General features: G+C 39.6%; 1 protein-coding gene across 8 annotated transcripts in view; it reads left to right on the plus strand.

Annotated features, from left to right (window-relative positions):
* STARD13 (StAR related lipid transfer domain containing 13) overlaps window positions 1–19,187 on the plus strand; it is a 285,778-nt gene that overhangs the window by 45,742 nt on the left and 220,849 nt on the right. The gene's annotated exons all lie outside the window — the stretch shown is intronic.

The following is a 19,187-nucleotide window of genomic DNA, read 5'->3' on the forward strand; positions in this document are numbered from 1 at the left end:
CACACAGTCTGAGAACTCTTACAAAGAGATAGAGCTCATGTTTAGTCTTAGAGCAGATATATTTTTTCATGCTGAAAAATGGGCTTTTAGTGTGGTGGCACTGTAGCACTGAGCCACCTAATCCACAGCACTGTTTCCATTTAATAACTGCTTTCTGTACTATTATTTCATTAAAACAATATAGAGGACAAGTTTTAAGAGTGGTATATAATAATTTTTGGTTGGTTCGTGGGTTGGGTTTTTCTGTTTTATTTTAATCTGTGCTGTTATATATCATGACATTCTATAGACCAGTGGCCAAAATGAAAAGATAAGTTTTCAGGACAAAATTAAATACCCTGTGAATAAAAATCATCCAACTATATATAATCTTTCCAGGACAAAAAAAAAAAAAAAAACCCCAAAAAAAAAAACCCAAAAAAAACCCCACAAACAAACAAACAAACAAACAAACAAACAACATTGAGTAAACTAGCTTTGTTTATTGGAACTGGAGGAACAGAAGCTTCCAGCTCAATTGTCACTAGTCTGGACAACAAGCACAGTTTCCCCCTGCTCACAGCTGGTGAGAAACCAAATGACTAAAGCTAAACACATTTATCATTGGAGAAGTTTAGTTCTAGTACAAAAATTAGAAGTGACTCCAAATAGTGGGCAAAACCAAACCCTTAGAATTCCACTGTTCCTGACCTTGCAGCACAAATTGATCTTAACCTACAAGTCAGGCATACCTTTCCATCTTCTCTTCTCCTTCCTCCAGCTTTTAAAAGTTATTTTCTTATAAATCTGCTCTATGCCTTGAAAACCAGGCAATAGCCCTGTAGTCTTTTACCCAGTGTGTTTTATTTTATTTTGCTTGCAGTTCTCCTTTTATTTCTAGCGCTTACGACACAGAGTTGCTTAAGCTTAAATGAAGGGAAGTAGAATTTGGACTATAATGTCCATATTTACATCAAAACTCTGGTGTAAAATACTTAATTGCTTCTCTCCTTTAGTACTAATCTATCTCCACTTTGGAGTGACTATGCCCTTAACTGAGTGTGAGTTTTGTGCTGTATTTCGTACATATCCCAGCTTCACTACAGAAACACATCAGCACATAAAGAAATAAACCAGATTTTTAAATATCTTTCTCTGTAGATAGTATGAGAAGTCCAAGGCCCACAGATGGTTCCCAAACAGTGCAACTTCTGATGCAATACTGACCCTGATTCTCATAACACATGGTTTATTAAGTAATTGCATTGTTCTTCTAACCTAAGCCAAAGTCTTACTTCCTCATTTACTCCAAAACATTATAGTAATGAAAATAATATACCTTATATATATATAAGGTACATATTATATAATAATATATAAATAAAATGTATGCACAACATCCTTTGGATTTTCTTTACTGAAGGTCATTCCCATAGATAAAAGGCAGATGCCAGGAGATATTGTCATTTAGTTTACTTTATGTCTATGCCATAAAATAAACTCAAGGATGCAGCTTGAGTTTACAGTGCAAAATAATGGATTATAAATTGCCAGACAAGCATGTGAAATTACCTAATAAATTTCAGTAAATGTGTCAAAACATTTCAAAAACTGGATGCAATGTTGCAGTCCTGGTTTTGATTTTTTTCTATAAGTAAAATATGCATCATCAATAAGTATGTCAATAAGTATGCATCATTCTAGGAAAGCTTCCAAGAATTTAAAACACAAATTAAAAATAAATATTAAGATTATCTTGTCTCTCAAATTTTAGCAGCAGTTATGCATTACTATGCAAACTGAAATCTCCTCCCCATGACTCTGGTTGAAGCAAATGTATGTCACTGCCAGGTTACTTATTTCTATTGTTTGGAAATGGTGTTAGGGAAAAATACCTTTCTAGTGGAAAGAAATGAAATGAAGTAAATAGACAGCATGGGGTAAAAATGTTGACAAGGGCAACTGTTACTGCTAAACCTTAAACTTAAAAATCATGTAATAAACACATTACTTTGGCTTACAGATACAGACAATCATACAGAGCACCCTGCACAAGATCCTGGCTAAATCCTTGTTACTGAAGTTCACAGTGAAATTGTGTTTAAAATCTATCCTGCAGGGATAGATTCCTAGCCAGATGCACCTGTTACTGACTGCAAACCTCCAATCTGAGTTCTAGAAAGGAGGAAAGGCTGTCACCTTCTCCAAGATGGAAGCACTGGCCCTTGTAGGCAGTTACCACAAGCAGAGTCAGTGTCCCAATCTCCTCTTAAATAGTTGTTACACACATTTAGGTGACAATTCTTGAACTTCTTGTTTCATTCTAATTAATAAGTAGAGACAAATCTTCAAGTGCACTGAGCAGTAAACAAGTAGAGGGAAGATGGAAAACATTCAACTTGTGTATGCTGCCAACTCTATGTCAAGTGGAAGAAACTGCTGAAAACAATTAAAATAATGATGCCCTTTAAAATAATGCTCTTTCTTTTTCCAAAGGCTTACAGCTTCTGCCTCTTCTGAGTGGTACAAGATAAATGATACTTCTGTTCAATTTATGAATTCAGCATGGTCCCCGAGTTTCCACCCTTACAGCAGTTCCACATATATTTCCTGTGTTTTCTCATAAAATCTAAATTTGGCAATCGGTTTTTCTCTGTCAGGAGTCTGTAATCTGCAGTACATTTACTGCCTAACACAGTTCTGCCCAAATACTTAGACTAATGGTTGGACTAAATGTTCTTAGAGGTTCTCAGAGGTTCTTTCCAAAGTAAGTAATTCTATGATTATTTGGTTAGTTCTGTCCAGGGATTCTTTTGCAGCTCTGAAGTGACAACTTCAGCCATTTTTCCTTTCTTGTTTAAATTCAAGTCGTCATATCAAACTTGATACAGTGTTTGTGCATGCAGCCAGCTCTGTGTGCAGGGGCAATAAATTATTCAGAATAGCTTCTGAAACATTCTGGATTGCCATTTCTTCAAACTATACTGAACAGAACACAGGTGAAGACCATATTTAACCAGGAACTACTATTCAACTTTCCATCAGTAAGCTTATCCTAGACTTACACAGCCTGATAACAATATGTGTAACTTTCAGGAGTAACATTTCAGACAAGAAAATAATTGAAGGTATTCAAGAGGTATTAGGGAACAAGAAAGTATTATGAAAACATAGCCTTGACAGTGTAATTTGTCATGGATCTTCCCTGACCCCGGGGATTGTATAGAAACCCTGCAATATTGTTGCTGCAAAGCGACAAGCATAGTCCTACCAACATGGCAGCAAACTGAAAATCCTTTCTGGGACAATTTCAAACATTTTTTTTGGGCAGGCCCTATTAGCAACTGGAACAGCCAAAACCATTTCTGTTGCTGTTGACATTTCTTAGGACACCTAAGAGAGTTGTCACAGCTTCTTCTACGGTTTCTCTCTCCCTCGAGAGACAATGGGATAAGTCAGGAAAGCCAAGTGCTGGAAAGGAGTCACTTAGAGTAACCATTAGGAGTGCTAGGTGCTCCAGCAGCCCCTCGAAGCCTCCCTGTCTGCACTCTACTTACATCACGCCTCTTTCAATGTATTTAGGAAGATCTAAACCAAACCTGCTTGTTTGTTTAAAACATCATAATGATGGACTAATATTTGCATTGAATGTTACTGTGTTCAGCTGGGTCAAACAAAGACTGAGAGGCCACTCCCCAGGAGAGACAAGATGACTGAAACAGATTATTTGGATAATTAAGATAGCATTCACAACGAATATCTTTGTCAGGATTTGGCCTTCAGACTGTAAGTTCAAAGACTTTTGGAGGAGCCCGCACAGGCATGGGAGTGGCCAGTACAATGTCAGAGACAGCCTCTGTGTGCAGCTCTGTATTGTGTTAGCAGGGGAGCAGTGCCATCACCTTTCACAATCAGTAAATCTTCAAAGAAAACTGTAGTGTCATAAAGGAGTTTTGTGAAGCTCCATTGTTTTTGACATTTAAAGCTAAGGCAACTGAACTCTGAAAATTCTTTCAGAAAACAGTAATTTATTCGGGAAAAAAAAATGGATGATCAGTTTCTCTTTCCCTGATTATTCACTTACTGTCATTAGTTTTCTTGTTTCATCCTTGTACTACAGTTAGGTAAATTTTATCATCATTACTCATTGTCAAATGAAAAGTTTGATAATCATTGTATGAGCTTAAATCACAAGATTTAGACTGGAATAATTTGCTAAAATGCAACATGGAGGTTTCCATAGCATCTGTCCCTCATCTTGTCTGCTTGATTCAGCCCAGGATACATTTGTCTTTCTGTGCTGTGAGGACACACTGCTGGCTCATGTCCAGCTTTTCTTCCACAAGAAACCCTGAGTTCCTCTCTCAGTCTGTGCTCATGTCTGAGATTGCCCTGATGCATGTGCAGCCCTTTGCACCTGGACTTGTTGGACCTCATGAGGTTCTTGTGGCCCCACTTCTCAGGTTTGTGCAGGTCCCTCTGGATGGCATCCTGTCTTTCTGTTGTGAACTTCACTGCTCAGCTTTGTGTCATCTGAAAACTCACTGAGGGAGCACTCAATCCCACTGTCCATGTCAGTGATGAAGATATTGAAGAGCACAGGTCCAAAGACAGAGCCCTGACAGACAGCACTTGTCAGTGGCCTCCACCTGGACATAGAGCCATTAACCACAGTTCTCTGGCTGTGTCCATCCAGCCAATTCCTTATCAACCAAACAGTCCACTCTTCAAATCCCTCTGACTCCAGTTTGGAGATAAAGATGTCATGGGGGGTTGTGTCAAATAAGGAAGTCTAGGTAGATGACATTTGTCAGTCTTCTGTCAGTTGCTGCAGTCACAAGAAGAGGAGATAAATCCCATATAATTTATTCAAAAGTCATAGTCCTTAAAGTCAATTATCATTCCTTAAATGTATCCTTCTGTGTGACCTCTAAATATTTTAATCGAGTAATCATACCCTATGAGAAAGGAATCAGAAAGTTTTAAGTCTTTGACAATGAATCTGACTAGCAGTATGCCCAGGTGGCCAAGAAGGCCAATGTCATCCTGGCCTTTATCAGCAGTAGTGACTGTCCCCTGTACTCTGCATTGGTGAGGTCACACTTCAAATCCTGTGTTCAGTTCTGGGCCCCTCATTACAAGAAGTACATTGAGGGGCTGGAGTGTGTCCAGAGAAGGGCAATGGAGCTGGGGAAGGGTCTGGAGCACAAGTCTGATGAAGAGCAACTGATGGAGTAGGGGGTGTTTAGCCTGGAGAAAAGGAGGCTCAGGGGAGACTTCATCACTCTCTACAACCACCTGGAAGGAGGATGTAGTGAGGTGGAGGTCAGTCTCTTCTGACATGTCTCAAGTGAAAGGACGAGAGGAAATGGCCCTATGTTGTGCAAGGAGAGGATCAGATTAGATATAAAAATAATTCACCTAAAGAGTGGTTAAGCATTGGAATAACATGCCCAGGGAGGTAGCAGAGTCACCATCTCTGGAGTGTTCAAGAGACATCTGGATGTGGTACTTGGGGATATGGTTTAGGGGTGATTATGGTGGTGCTGGGTTGCTGGTTGGACTAGATGATCTTGAAGGTATCTTCCAACCTTAATGACTCTGTGATCCTGTGAATTTTCATTATTCAGATTACATTGAGTTCATTCAATTTAAATTATCAAAACAGAGCAGCAGTCAAGCCTACATCTGTGATCAGGTACTTTACAGCTGCCAAAGTAAGCTTCTTACCCTTGTACTTGGGTGGCTTACACTCTGCTCAGTGGCTTGCTTAGCTGCTCTGAAGCACTTTTCTGAGAGGTACTATTCTGTTTTCATTAATGAGGCAGTGGAACTTAGGTGGAATTCAAACTATCTGAAAATTGCCCTGCAATAGTACCTTCTCTAATTCAGTTGTACCGGAGCAAAAACTAGAGAGGAACATATCAGAGTAAAGTACAAATTCCTACTCTCATTCCTCCCATACTTTGGAATTTTGTACTTCATTTTACCTTATGAAACTGAGACTCCAAAGCTAGAGGAGGAGAACAGTTGCAAACTTGTGATGACTTCTTCATGAGGAATAATACAGTTATTATTATCTCCTTTCAGTCATCTTCTGCACACATTGGAAATCTACCCAGGTAGGAGAGCTTTGCACTGAAATAACAACATCCAAGGAGAACAGGCTATGAAATCAAGGGCAGAAATATGGGAAATTACTTGTCTAAGAAAGGAGTGATGCACTAAGTTTTATACATTCTAATTTCCTTTGTGTGTCTGTAAGATTTGTACTTTCTCTATTTCAGTGACACATTCTTGAGAGCTGATAGATAAGGACATGGTGACTCAAACTTTGCAAGGTTTTTAGTGTTTATGCTTATTTCCTGCCTGCTTGGAAAAGGGGCTAGAGAACTGATGATCAATTTAGTAATGATGCAATATTGTCAGTCAATAAATAATCACAATCAGCTCTTTACTATTGAAAGTCAGATAAAGGGACTTTATTAAGTTAATGAAAGGATTTTTTATTAGCTTCACAAATTTGAAGGACTAATGGTGAAAATAAGCATTTTGCATTGAGTACTTTTTTCTGTCACCTCAGTAATCCTAAGAGTGTAACCATTTCCCATTGCAACGTGGCATTTGTTGTGTCCTGCTTGCTGTGGACTGTTTCTACTGAGAAAATACAGGAACTTTGGAAAATAACAGTGAGGTTATAAGAGTAATAGTAATTTAAGGATATGCTTAAAAATCATACTGAAAGAATTGGTATATTGAAATTATGTAGGAGAACATGTAGATGCTATCAATATTACTGCCTTTTATTTCTCCAGCATACTTTCATGCTGCTTGCCTGTTTTAATAAACATGCATCACTTATTGTTGATTAATAGAGAATTAAAAATTAAAAATATATATGGCCCTAGAAAAGAAACACTACTTGCCATTAGCAGATACACTTATTTTAAATCACAGATCACCTTTGGCAGGCATCAGTGGCTATAGGGTTGAGGTTGGAGAAAGGATGCACTCTGTTTTTTGTAGAATACAACCCACAGGCTATTTTGACCTGTCTCTTTTAGCTGTCCCTTTCTGGTAAAATCCTCCTGAGAAAAAGTTGTAATATGAGGGGACACAATCTGTTCTTTATCAAATGCGGAGTTGATAAACAAATTTCCATGTGATGGACTGACTAACACTCAAAAAATTCAGAGGGCTGCATTGCAGTTGATTCATCTGTGGTTTGCAGAATACCATCACTCTGAAAATGTGTAGGATATAGTAAAAATTACTGACATAGTGAGAGTCTGAGAAAATTAAAATTAGGAAAAACTAATGAAGAAAATTGGATAATTAGTCAAAAGAACAACTCATCTTGACTTTCAAATTCCTTTAGAAAATTTACAAAGTGCATTTCAACTTGGTGTTGAATTAGGTTATACATATATTTTACATATATAATATATATATTATAGAAGGTGAGATTACTGAGTTACCTTGCACAATGTGAACCTTGGGCTGTTCAGGTTAATGTGTAGAACTTTATAGTTGTCCTTCCAAGAAGATAATGAACTGCCAACAAATTTTGTTGCACAGCCTCATCAAAGTCCATGTGCACACATTAAAAGACCCTGCAAACAGCATTTTGGGAACCCTTGTTTAGGGTGTCCAAGAGCATTAGTGCATTGTTCATTGTTTATATTTATTGTTATTGTTTTCATTTATCAGTAAATCTTCAGAAGACTCAAGAGATATTTTATACTGAAGGGGGAGAATATTCACTACTTATGAGTTATGTTTTTTTCAAATATTGATTACTTTATTTGTTGTGTATTTGAATATTTTAGAATCATAAGGCCACCTCAGGAAAGAGCAATATTACTGGTCTTGCCAGAAAACATAAAAAATTATGTGCTTATGGTTGCACTGAGACCATAAAATAAAAGAGGTATATCAAGATTCTTCTTTAAAAGTATCTCAAAATATCTGGAACTTGTGCAATGTGAGCCCATTCAAGTGTTTGATGTGTCTCTACAGAAGGAGAGAAAAAGTCAACAGAAAATATGCCCTAAGTCAAGGCTGTGATGAACAACATTCTTCTGTCAGAGCATGGGACGAGGCACCTGTGACAATTACAGACTGAGTCTTAGGTGCAGGGAACCAGAGGAAACATGTAGAAATCTGTTAATCTGCTTATCACTGAAATTAAGATATTTCTTCAAGGAACAGATGGAGACACTGTATAAACTATGGGATGGGCAGTAAACAGAACTTGTGAGATCAGAAACTTGCACAAAAGATGAGGAGACCAGGGAAGGGTTGCATTTTAAAGCTGGTTTGGCTGACAGACAAGGATTTGGTATGCTTTTCAAGTCAGCCAATAGAGCTGCAGTATAGCAAAGAAAAAACAAACAAAACAGAAAGAAACAGAACTTTACTGAATCAACAGCCTCACAAAATATATCCTATAATATGTAAAAGTTCTTGAAAGGGATTAAAAAAATGAGTTACAGATTTCTTCATACACAGAAGTCCCACTGGAAGATTGTAGCACTTCCTATTAGGCATTTTAGCTGCTTCTGAAACTTCTTCCTAGCTAACACATGCCCAGTTAATGAAAACAGACTAGTGATACAGCTAGTATCCCTCTGTCCTTGGCATGAAATTTTAATAATGTTAGCTTGATATTGTAACAGACATATTTCTTTGGTGGGGCCATGGGATCCCAACTGATATGATCAGACATGCTAAGGGATTTATGACCATTTTAGTACTGCCACATCACAGGCTACCGTACAACAAGAAATCTGTGTGAACACTGAGATCCATGACTGAACCCAATTTAGAGATACATAAAAAAATTTTAAATGTAATAAACTTCATTGAGAGTTAATGGATCCGAGATTTAATTTTACAACATTCTTCTGTGGTTATTTTCTATAGGAAAGTGTCATAAGCCTCAAGCCTTTCCTTAACAATCTCTCCAAGTATTTAAAATTGTAATAAAAATGGAACCAGATTGTTCTTTCTATCCAAGCTACAAACTGATGCTCTTGTAAAACTCTTGTCTAATTTTGAATTATCTCAGAGCTAAGAATTTTGCAGTGCAGGGAAGGAAAATCTCCTCTGAATTAGCCTGGAGTTCTCCTGAAATAAATCAGACAGGACATGCAGTCTTATATCTGCATTTGAAGTATTTTTTTCTTCCAGAAATTAATTTCAGTAAAATCTCACCATGTTTTTGCATTGCATGAGTGGGCTTTCTTTATATGTGCTTTCTATGGATTCTGAAATTCTTTGACATTTAGATTATCAACCCAATGTGATCAGGTCTAGAATAAGTAATGCTTTAGCATCACAGATTCAACAGCTCAATTCTAATGTACATGCAGAGAAACTTTGCTTGGCTTTAATCCAACCTTTGTGATGAAGGAATTAGTGATATTGTAGATAAATTACTGTAAGGTTTGCAGTTACTATTTATTGTTTCTATTCAAGCAGTATAATGGTGACATTTCAGTATTTACATAATGAAGACTTCACTGTGGCAAAAGCCTTGGCAGTTAGTCTGGGGTCTTATTTACTTAAATTAAAATGTAAAAAAAGCTGCTAAACCTGCCAAGAAACAACAGAACAGAACACTTCAACTTGTATGTATTTTATTCTTTACAATGTACACCACATATCAAGATCAAGAGAAAAGTACACAAAGCCAGTAGCTAGAAGAAATAATATACAGACTGCCTTTTATTAACATGCCAAGATAGGTGCCTAAACTGAAAGTGGAGTACCGAGAATTTGTGCAACAAAGGATCTAGACTCCTGAGAGTTCACCTCAAGCCGTACTTTTATCTGCTGTGTTGTAGATTTTCCCAAGGTATTACAAAGAACTAGTGATATATGGAAAATTATCATGTTTGTGAGATAAAATATGATTAAAGTAAAAAAAATATTATCCCTGGAAGACAGAAACATTCCAAAGACCCTATTGTTTTTTGTTTTTTGTTTTTTTTTTTGTTTTTTTTTTTTTTTTTTTTTTTTTAATAAAAGTTGCAATACTATGATGCATTTCTAATGCAAGGGGACTTCAAGACACCCCTCTGTTTTATGTTTTGTGTAGTAAAAATCATGTGCTATCTTGAATTGTCCAAGACTTGTCTTGGGGGACACATAATGTCACTGAGGATTAAAAATATAATTGAAAGAGAGAAATGAGATTAAGAAGCCTTAGTGGGAAACCCCCAGTATTCCAAGCAAGCAGAGACAAACTCAGGTCTTTCTGAAATAAAGGCAAAAACAAATTACAGAAGTTCAGAAAATGCTTTTGAAATCAAACTTTTCAGACATGACAAAGCTTGCATTTTGCATGTGAATGACAGACAGCAAACTCTAAAATTGCCACTTCTTCGAGTAAAAGAATTTACCAAGAATACAAACAAAAATAACAGCAAACATTAAAATAGTTAGAATTTGCTATAAATTTGAATGTATACATTCAGAGTTCTTATCTCTGATCATCTTCTCCTGTATGCAATGTTTCCAATTTTGTAAAAAGTTCTTAAGAAGGTGAGTTTAAGTTGCATTAAACAGAATGAAGACATCTAAGCTAAAATAATAATTAAAAAAGACTAGACCTTGATGGGTGCATTTTTTCTTATTTGGACATTGTGCACAAATAGTTGCAAACGCTAAGGAGTAGTCACACAAGCACCTTGGAACACACAGCATTTAATTCTAACTCAAATTAAAAGGAATCTGTAAGAAGAGCAAGTATGAGGTTGAAAACGGTACAAACTTGAGAAGGAACATTCGGTTTATGCATCCAATTTAAAATTGGCAGTATATATCAAAAACCTCAACCTCCTAGGTGTAACATGACAAATAAAAGCATTCCATTTTGCAAAGGAAGTAATTCTTTTTAAATTTGGCGTTACTTTAGTTCAGAAAAAAACTCCCCAAAGATTCAAAATTCTCCATAACAGTGAATAATTCCTTACCCTGACTGTGATATGTCAGGAGCCTCCAGCAGCTTGCTAGGTGGGCTAGTAAGGAGCTTGGAAGGTAAAGGTATTTTACCCAGAGGAAAGTTGTCAAAATTAAGCTGTCTTTGAAAACTAATTCAAGTCTGATGCATTGACAAATATCAATTAAAAGAAAAGAAAATCACTTGCCATGTAAAATATAAAATTGCTATCACTTTGGCATTTTAAATTTTAAATTCAATATATGTTGGATGGGTTACAACCAGGCTGGTTTCTACATTGCCTAAGCCAAGCTAAACTGTACATTGATCAGTTTATGCAGATTTTCCCACTCAGAGTTGTCTAGACCAATCCCGTCTGGAATTGTTTCAGGGTTTTGGGTTTTGGTTTGTTTGGGTTTTTTGGGGATTTTTTTTATGGGCAGCAATATCATATTGGGACTATACAGAGGTGAGCAGGATTGGAGAGCAACTGGGAGAACTTGTCACTTTTTAAAGTTCCTCAAGCATTGCATTAAGACAGTGTGCTAAAATACAAACTATGGTCCTTCCAGCTTTTATCCTGGCATGTTTGGATATACCCCAGGTGCACATAAAGCTTTCCTCTCAAGGATATCTAGAGATCTTCTTAAACCTGCAAATATTGCAATTCTACATTATACTCCATTTTGCTAGCAAGATTTTGCTTATTATTGCTACTGTTAAGTATCCCGCATTTCAAAATACACTGGTTTGAAGTATGTAACTGGAAAAACTAGCTGAAGTCCTTGACTTAGCCTAGGAATTGTTTGGTTTCAGTTATTTCTAGAGTTATACCAATAGATCTCTTTATGTGGATTTTTGTGGTTGATGGGTTTTTTCTAAAATATGCCATATCACAGGGAACTGAAATATTTGTGAATACAATTATCACAGCTGGTAATCATCCCACAGCAGGGGTTATTTTCACTCTTTCGTATAATGCTCTTAGTAATTCTAAACAGTAATGTTCTCCTGTTCTTTTTAATAACCATTACTTTTATAAATAAAGCTTACCAAATACCTTAACAAGGATAAACAGAATTTTTTGAATGCTTTCAGTTAAGGTACTTCACAAAGAGCCAGGCAAATACAAATAAAACTAAAGTACTCCAAAATACAAGTTATGTTAGAACTGGGAGTCAATAACAGTCAGGCTAAATCTTGGTAAGTGAGACCCTGGGACAGGATCATGCTTTCAGCTTCACCTGCCTCAGGTCACTGTTGTCCCTCAACCCTTCTTATTCCAGGAGATGATGTTTGAAGCAAGGGACAGGGAACATACCTGAACCTTAAAGCTCTGGTAACAGTAGATTTTGCCATTTAGTGACCATCCTACTCCTACAGCAAGACAGATTTTTTTGAGTTCCAGGCCTCATTTTCCAACCTATGTGTTATAAAAAAACACTTACATGATATAAGCAAAGTGTTTACAAGCTTTGGGAACAAAAACTATTCTTTCCTTCAGGAATGATGCCTAAGGCTGCTTTATCAAAGCATCCTTTCTTCAAAAATTGAGATCAAACTGATTTAACAGAAAGTGTTTTAGGTTTTTTAACTGAGCTATCCTCTTCCCAAGTTAAAAAGGACATGCTAAAATATATAGTCACTATTTTGTTTCTGTTTTGTGACTAAAAAAGTCACAAAAGAGTCTTCATAAAGTAAGATGTCCAGGGGCAGCAAAATATTATGCAGTCAGTATTATACGTATATGTATTCACTATATGCAGTCAGTATTATACCTATATGTACTCACTATATGCAGTCAGTATTATACAACATTTACTTCACAGTTTCTTTTTAAATTTATAGTTCTAGCGAGACAGGGCCTCAGCTGTTTATAGATACCACTAATAAGTAAAAATACAATGAATAGTTAAAGTTCTGAAAGTTGTTTTGATCACTCACATGTTATTTATGTGCTTCTTCTGAAAGAAGAGTAGTTCAAATTCTGAACACTTTAGGAACATAACTAGCATTAATAATTAAAAACATAAAACTACACACTACATTAATAAGGTATCAATGCACAGAGAGATGAGTGTTCTTGTGCATTACGTGATGATCTTAATTCAGCATTTAAATTCTGCCCAATTCCTTCAGCTTCTTACTTTCTATATTTGTCATGGCTATTCTTGTCATTTAGAGAAAAACGGAAAATCATAAACCACAGCAGATTACTATAGTAACACACCTGATGCTTTAACTTTTAGCATAGGCAGGCAGCAGAAATAGATAATTCAGTTTACCAAACAGAATATGGCAAAAAAAAACCCAAACAGAGACACAGAGAGGTGACTTGCAAGATATATCCTTGGGACAGCCAATGGATTGTTCAGAATGTTATGTTTAAGACTCTTTGCTTCTCCAGGTTAAAAGCTTTTGCCACTTTTACTAGGCGGGGAGGAATGAAATCTGATGTCTATAGTTTAGGTGATTAATTCTCTGACACTCAAATATTTAAATATCTATAGTTCCCGATCATCCATGGGGGCTGCTGGGGTAGGCCAGCAGCTCTTTAATTTTCTTCCAGAGAAATTTGGAAAGTAGGAAGAAGACCCAAAGTACTGAAAGTGGGGATGGAGCACAGCATGTCTTGCCTTAACATGGAGTTAAGACATCAGCAGAATATTATCTAAATCTGGATGTTAGGGAATGTATTCAGTTTCCACACTATAGAGAAAGCAGGCTGTCAAACGAAGCACATAAATTTCTTATACAGTTGAGGAAAAGACACTGATGTCTTTGAAGAACTCCAGAGGGAAATCCCATCTGATTAAGTGCAGGCAGTTAAGAAACTTAAGACAATGAAAAGAAAAATGTGCCTCTTTACTCATCGTTCTCACTTGCAAAAATTTATACAAGGAGATTTATTTGTTGCTATGATCAGTGTCCTTATGTCACTTTGACAAGCTTCTTATAATTTAAATGCTACAACCCACAGCCCACTCAAAACAAGGGGAGAGAAAACATTAAAACTGAGCAATATACATGTACTATAAATTATACCTGGAGCTAGTTTTATCTAGTCACCAAGCATAATGGTTTCTGATTTCAAACTTATTCCCACCTCCCTTTAAATTTGGCCAATTCAAAACTTAAAAAAAATATATAATGAATCTTTTGTGTTACACTGTAGTTTTAGTTACAGAGGTATTTTGTTTCCTTCCTCATTTCCAATGACGGTTTTTTTCCCAGAAGATTTTCAAAAATGAACTCATCTGCTGCAATTTTGCCACCAAAAAAAAAAAAATCTTTTATGTGACTATTTTTTAATCCACTATTCTTCCCCTGCCTAACATCCAGAAAGGGACTTACTAAATCCCTGTCTTGATCCTTGGCCACAAGAGACAGGTATCTAATGAAGTTCACTGCGCTCCCCGAGTGCTCTGCAAGGAACAACCTGGCAAGGCTAACACCTAAGCAGAAGCTGTTGAGAAACCCCTTTGGTGCTTATGAAAAAATAAAAGAGCATGTGGGATGAATGATACAAATCCTACAGCTCTGAACAACCCTTGTAATGTATTTTTCTTCAGGTTCTTGATCAGAGACTAATTGCCCTTCATGAGAGGAAAAAATTAGTCATTTATAAAATCAAGGATCTCAGGATAGGAAGTGAAAATTTATTGTCCTACTGTTTCTACAGAACTCACCTAATCACCCCATGATGATTTATCTCAGAAAATTAATTAATTGTTTCAAAATGCTTTTCAGATTTAAGATTACCACCCTGACATTCTGAAGAATTAATGCCTCCTGCCTCACCCCTTCCAGGACCTCCTGTTGCCCAAACTATTCCACACCTCTCACTGCTTTCCATGATACTCCAGTCCTTTCCTGTTCTTGCATTATTTCTAGTTCCTACTTCCCACTATTTTCCCAACACTGCCAATGTCTTCTCTACTGACCTTGCCCCATAATGTCCCCAGCATCCCCCTACATGACTCCAGCAAGGGACAATCAGTATGTGCTTTACCTAGTGGTAACTTCCCACTGTCTGGCAAATTAGCACAAATAAATAGGTTCATCAGCAGCTACCCAGAAATTATACTGTCTGTTATCTCATCCTCAGTTTTATAATGGGCCATCACTTTTGTCTCTTATACAGTCAAAATTTTAATTAAACTTGGTTGCCCCTGATTTTTATTCTCATCTTCCAAACTGGCTTGAGGGTATCTGAAATTTTCAAAAGTTGTGGGAAAAATGTCACAGCAGCTGAGCAATACAAAGCAACATAAAAGCAGGAACTTCTCACCAGTGTATGCAACTGCAAAAATATTTCTGAAAATAGCTCTGCTGAGGGACATCCCACAACACCTCTGGGCAATCTGTTCCAGTGTTTGGTGACCCACACAGAAAATAAGTCCTCCCTCATACTGAGGTGGAAATTCCTGTGCATCAGTTTCAGCCTCTCGCCTCTTGTCCCATTGCTTGGCAGCATGGAACACAGCCCGGTCCATCCTCTGACCCTGAGGTACTCATAAACATTGATGAAGTCCCTCTTAGTTGTCTCTTCTCGAGGCTGAACAGGGCCAGTTCCCTCAACCCTTCCTTGCAAGAGAGGCGTTCCAGTCCCTTGATACGCTTTGCAGCCCTCCACTGAAGAGAGATGCTCCAGTCCCTTGCAGCCCTCCGTGGACCCGCTCCCAGGAGCTTAGTGTCTCTCTTGCACGGAGGAGCCCAGAAATGACAGATCTGCGTGTCTTGAGATTACTTTTCAGCTTTGCGTGCCTCTGCTTCGCTGTGCAGCCGAGGCACCAGCAGCAGCCCCCGCACGCCCAGCCAAGGCATGAGGCGAGTCTTTCCAGCTGAAGCGCTCTGACACACGCAGAGCCTGAGGCAGGGCGCCATGGAAAAGTCACTTCTTGGAGGGGCAAAGCCAAGCGTGGCCGGGAGAGTTTCGCCACCATGGGAGAGGCTGTCGGGGCACGCCGGAGGCAGGGACAGCTCGGCGGCCCCTCGGGTCCCGGGCAGCCTGGCGGCCCCTGGTCCCCTCCCTGAACCGCTGCGCCCCTGAGGGCAGCAGGTGCGGGCCGAGCGGGCGGCGGCGCCGGGGCTCAGCCTCGCCCCCTGCAGGAGCCGCGCCCCCTGGCAGCGGCTTTTCTCCTCGCAGCGCCCGTGCGGGCGACGCCTCCCGGAGCGGGGCCGGGGAGCGCGGCGCGGCCGGGCCCCGGCGCGCTGCCCCGGCCGCTCCGGCCGCCCTGCCCCGCGGGGGCGCGCTCCCCTCCCTGACCGCGAGGGGGCGCCCCCAGCCGGCGCGGCGCCGCCCGCCAGGTGGCGCTGCCGCCCCGCGAGCCGCCGGCGGCCGCCGCCCCCGCCCTCGCGCCCCGGCCCCGCCCCGGCCGGTGACGTCACAGCGGCGCGAGCGGAAAGGGACGGGGAGAGGCGCTGCGCGCGCACCTCGGGGCGCTGGCCCGGGCCGAGCCCCGCCCTTCCCATCCCCCCGCCAGAGCCCCGGGGAGGGCGGGGCCGGGCCGGCAGCGCGCGCCGGGGCCGCCATTGTTGGCGGGGAGCGCGGGAAGGCCCCGCCGCCCCTCAGCGGCCCCGCCGCGCCGCCCGCCCCTTCCCCTCCGCCCGCCCGGGCCCGCTCGGCCGCGGGGCCGCCCGCCTCGGCGCCCCGAGCGCGCCCCGAGCCCTCCTGCCGCGCCCGCCTCGGGCCGCTGGGCCCCGCCCCGCCCTCGGGCCCGGTGTCCGGTGACCTTGAGCACCACCGTGGGGAAGCGACTTGTGTGTGGGGTTGTGTTACGGGAGGCTTTCTTGTGCATATCCGTGTTGTTTGTTTGTTCTTGGGGTTTTTTTTTTTAATTTTGTGAAAGAATGCTTCCACTGAGAGAAGGATCTGGAAAAGCGACACTTTTGTTTTGGGTTTATTTTTGGTTTTGGGTTTTTTTGGGTTTTGTTTTTATTTTTGGGGTTTTTTTTTTTTTTTTTTGGTTGGTTGGTTTTGGATTTATTTATCTATTTTGTAAAGTATGCTACCCAAATTATTTGGAGGGATGTGAGAAAATCCGGTGGCCTGCAGGTCGTAATGCTCACAAATTCGTTTTTGATTGGAGAAACCTTTCTTTGTTCTTTCTCCTCAGCATGACTTTTGGAGGAAGAAACCTTTGTGCAGCCTTTCATGGGATGGTGCTGCTGTCTCGTATCCCAGTCCCAGGGGGGTTCCCTGCTGCTGCAGGAGCTGCTGTTGCAAAATCTGGTTTCTTTGCAAATCTTATATGACATTTTAAGCATGCATGTCAGAAAACAATTAAAGTATATTTCAGCTCTCATTTTGTGCAAAGATACCAAGGTGATTGTAAGACTTGGCACGTGCATGCTATCTTGGGACAACCACAAGAATTTTTGTGGAACTATGTGGGTATAGTAAAATCATATGATGGTTTAGATTGGAAGGGACTTTAAAGATAATTTCATTCCAACACTGCTTCTGTGGGCAGGGACACCTTACACTAGACCAGATTGCTCAGAGCTCCATCTGATCTGGCCTTGAACACTGACAGGGATGGAGCACCCACAACTTCTCTGGGCAACTTGTTCCAGTATCTCACCACCCTCACAGTAATGTGGGGAAACCTGGGTTAATCTCTTGTACAGCTTACACGAGCTGTAACTTCTCATATTTTTTTGTTGTTGTTACTTAACAGATAAGTGTAAATTTTCATGAGTTCAACGTGAGATAATTCTGTGATGCTTTAGCAACTCTAGTTGCATTTCTTGAGTAATGTGGTTTTCGCATTAAGTTTTTGAAATAATGTTAGCAATGTGAGCTATGTAAGTTTTGTTACTTTTGTTGCTTTAAAAATTCCAACAGTTTCAGGAATGGTTGTGAATTTTTAAAATGCATTATAAACATCATTAAACACTTAAAACAAGCACATAGGTGGCATCTAGATTGTTTTTGAATAATAAAGCCCAACGGTTAAACCTGGATACTTGGGTTACAAACTTCCAGCAGAGATCTGGGAATCATGCCTAATTACTCTTCTGGGCCTGGGATTAATGCCCTCTCTTCATTGTTAGCATGATGAAAATTGGTTCAGGATATCATTTAGAAGGTTTACATTATTTCAATTATCATCTATTCTCTTGTTCTCTCATGAATTCATGTTCCATCCGTTGTCCAATCACCACCTATCCTTAGCCAGTAAAAAAACAGTATCCCTTCTGCCAAGCTTTCTCATCTTTATCCTTAAGTACCCTTGAATTCGAGAAGGTCCTTTTTTTCTCTATTTGTTCAATTAATTTCACATTTCTGTATGTAAATGGCTTGCTAACATTAATGTATCTTCTTATTAGTGCATTGTAAGAACTTGGGTGGGGAACAATGTCACATTTGACAGACCTCCATGAATGCTTGTGAATTTTAGAGCATCTTTTTAATCCTTAGTGGGTTTGAGGGTTTTGTGGTAGCTTGTCATAAATACAATGAGAGTATTGCTGTGATTTTACTGGTTTTGTATTATCAATAGTGCTTTTATGAGTTACGTTTTTGTGTGTAATATAGGTACCAAAGAAGCTGTTTACTTTGAAAACAGTTGAAGTTCCAAAGTAGTTTGAGACTATCTATAGTACAAGTTTTCTTTGAAATTCTTTCACTGTAGATATGAATTTTTAAAATTCCAGTAACTGAGACAAGAATGTTGGTATTTTAAGATAAGAAAGTGTTAAGGTTATAGTTACCTACATCAGTTTTTTATAAATAAAAGTACATTGGCATTTAGCGTCTCTTTCTTTACAATTAGGAATTTGCTAGATATTGAGATCTCTGTCTTATCTTTTACCATCTTAATCTTTAGAATCTCCTCCAGAGTTCTTCAAGGAAACACTGACACTGGTATTTTTAGAAGAAATGACTCAGCTTGTGTGTTGGATTGCCAGGGCAGCCCTGGTGCCAGCACAGGGATTGATTCCCAGCTCTCGGTGCCTTGGAGTGCCCACACACCAAGCACCAGCTTGTGTCCAAGTGAGTTCTGACAGTTGTGACTGATCACTGTGGCTGCCAGTGTGCAAAGGCAGCAGACAAAGCCTTGCTTAATCAAGTACTGTATTAAACCAGGTTATTGCTTTTCCAATAAATACGAAACAAAACCCCAGTTAACAGTGTAATAAGTCACCTGTGTGTGCTGTTTCACAGCTGGAGCTGACAGGGCAGGAGAGGCGAGCACCCACGTCGGCTCCTGTTGATTCTGGGGGAGCAGTGCTGCCCCTCCTCCCCGCTGGGACA

Source organism: Lonchura striata, chromosome 1 (assembly GCF_050655825.1).
Source record: "Lonchura striata isolate lonStrDom1 chromosome 1, ASM5065582v1, whole genome shotgun sequence".
Lineage (NCBI taxonomy): Eukaryota > Metazoa > Chordata > Aves > Passeriformes > Estrildidae > Lonchura > Lonchura striata.